Here is a 2500-nt window from a genome sequence, read left to right on the forward strand (position 1 = left end):
ACGGCACTGGACCGCAAACACACATTGTTAACTCTCTAAATGTCAGTCCTGTAACGGGAGGAGTTTCACAGAGACTTTCGTGCCGAGAATGAAAAGACGGAGAGGAAAAACCCGAAGACGAGCAAAAAAAAAAAAAAATGGAAAAGGTGAAAAAAATATATAATCCGTGAAAATGTTACCAATTATCTCTTAGGTCATTTGTAACGGAATTAAAAGTACAGGAAAAAATATCAGTTGTTTCGAAGCAAGAGATCACTGAGACGATAAATCAGCTAACTTAATGACCGGGAAAAACATAAAGACGAAAACGAACAAAAATCTGCAACGCGTTAACAACAATTGTCTTGAGGCTTCGAGAATAAAACTTGATTGGCAGAAAATTACACCCACCGTGCGGGGAACACCAGACCGACGCCGGAGAGTGTTTGGTCATTATGCAAGTCAAGATTTTGATATAACAATAGAGAGGAAACATTCTTGTAACACTCAACATTCCTTATCTTTTATATATATTTCTCTTTTTTGGCCATTCTACTCTATTTAGGAGCAGTAAGTAGCGGGCTTTTGTTTTTCATTATTGGTTTCTTTTTCTGTTTCTTCCTCTGCTGTAAAAAAAAAAAAAAAAACATTATTAGCGTGGTCATGAAGGTTATAATTTACATAGTTTTGCCTTAGTATCAAGCATCATTATTATTACGATTAAAATGTCATACAGAGAGCATTTCGACATAATTTACTTCAGTATTACAAGCAATTACTATTCTTTATCTGATATTTACGACTGAGTATTACAAGCGTGACGGTGCAGGAGGTTGCAATTTACGTACTTCATTTTAGGATCAAGTTTCATTATTAAGATTGAAATTATATAAACACAGTATTTCGACATGATTTAGTTCCGTATCATTACAAACTATTACTCCTCTTTACCTGATATTTACGATGATGTATGATAAGGGTGACACTGAAGAAGGTAGCCCTTTACAAATATCACCTGAGGAGCATGACTGTCCCTGTTATTTCTTCTTCTTCTTCTTCTTCTTCTTCTTCTTCTTCTTCTTCTTCTTCTTCTTCTTCTTCTTCTTCTTCTTCTTCTTCTTCTTCTTCTTCTTCTTCTTCTTCTTCTTCTTCTTCTTCTCCTTCTTCTTCTTCTTCTTCTTCTTCTTCTTCTTCTTCTTCTTCTTCTTCTTCTTCTTCTTCTTCTTCTTCTTCTTCTTCTTCTTCTTCTTCTTCTTCTTCTTCTTCTTCTTCTTCTTCTTCTTCTTCTTCTTCTTCTTCTTCTTCTCCTTCTTCTTCTTCTTCTTCTTCTTCTTCTTCTTCTTCTTCTTCTTCTTCTTCTTCTTTCTCCTTCTTCTTCTCTTCTACCTTTGTTCCTTATATTCTTCTCTCTTGTTCACCTTCTTTCTTTCCTTCCTCTCCTTCCTCTCCTTTTCCTTTCTTATCCTTTATAATTTTATCGATCTCTCTATCTTTCTCTCCCTCCTTTTCCTACTCCTCCTTTACCTCTGTTCCTCACATTATCTTCTTTTGCTTGCCTTCTCCTTTCTTCCCTTCCTCACTCTTTCCCTTATCTTTGTCTAATTTTGTCTATCATATCTCCATTCTCTCTCCTATTATTATTACTACGAAAATTATAAAACCATGCGACAGTTTACATATATCACCTAAGGATCACGCATTTCTCCTATTATTACTATTATTATTACCACTAAAATGATGAACAAGAGAGTACTTCGTATAATCTTGTTTAGTATTATGAGCTATTACTATATTGTTTTTGTATTGTTGTCAAGATTAAGGATTCGTTGACTAATGTAATATCGGTGTATGTGCTGTCATCTGCCGGGTTGTGTAGACATAAAGAATGGCTATAAAGACCATACTGGGTGACAAATGGGTGTTCTCTCTCTCTCTCTCTCTCTCTCTCTCTCTCTCTCTCTCTCTCTCTCTCTCTCTCTCTCTCTCTCTCTCTCTCTCTCTCTCTCTCTCTCTCTCTCTCTCTCTCTCTCTCTCTCTCTCTCTCTCTCTCTCAATATTTCAATAACTTTCTCCTCTTCTTCACTGTCAACACGTAGGCGCTCACAGGTATTGCAAATTGTGTGTGTGTGTGTGTGTGTGTGTGTGTGTGTGTGTGTGTGTGTGTGTGTGTGTGTGTGTGTGTGTGTGTGTGTGTGTGTGTGTGTGTGTGTGTGTGTGTGTGTGTGTGTGTGTGTGTGTGTGTGTGTGTGTGTGTGTGTGTGTGTGAGAGAGAGAGAGAGAGAGAGAGAGAGAGAGAGAGAGAGAGAGAGAGAGAGAGAGAGAGAGAGTGTGCGTTTGCTCTGTTTGACAAATACACACACACACACACACACACACACACACACACACACACACACACACACACACACACGCTATTTTGCACGTCAAACACACGGACATAAGTGTGATGAATAAATCCGTGAACGTGTTTCTGTGAGCTTAATATTTGTGTGTGTGTGCGTGTGTGTGCGTGTGTGCGTGT

The sequence above is a fragment of the Eriocheir sinensis genome, chromosome 33 (genome assembly GCF_024679095.1).
Source record: "Eriocheir sinensis breed Jianghai 21 chromosome 33, ASM2467909v1, whole genome shotgun sequence".
Taxonomy (NCBI): Eukaryota; Metazoa; Arthropoda; class Malacostraca; order Decapoda; family Varunidae; genus Eriocheir; species Eriocheir sinensis.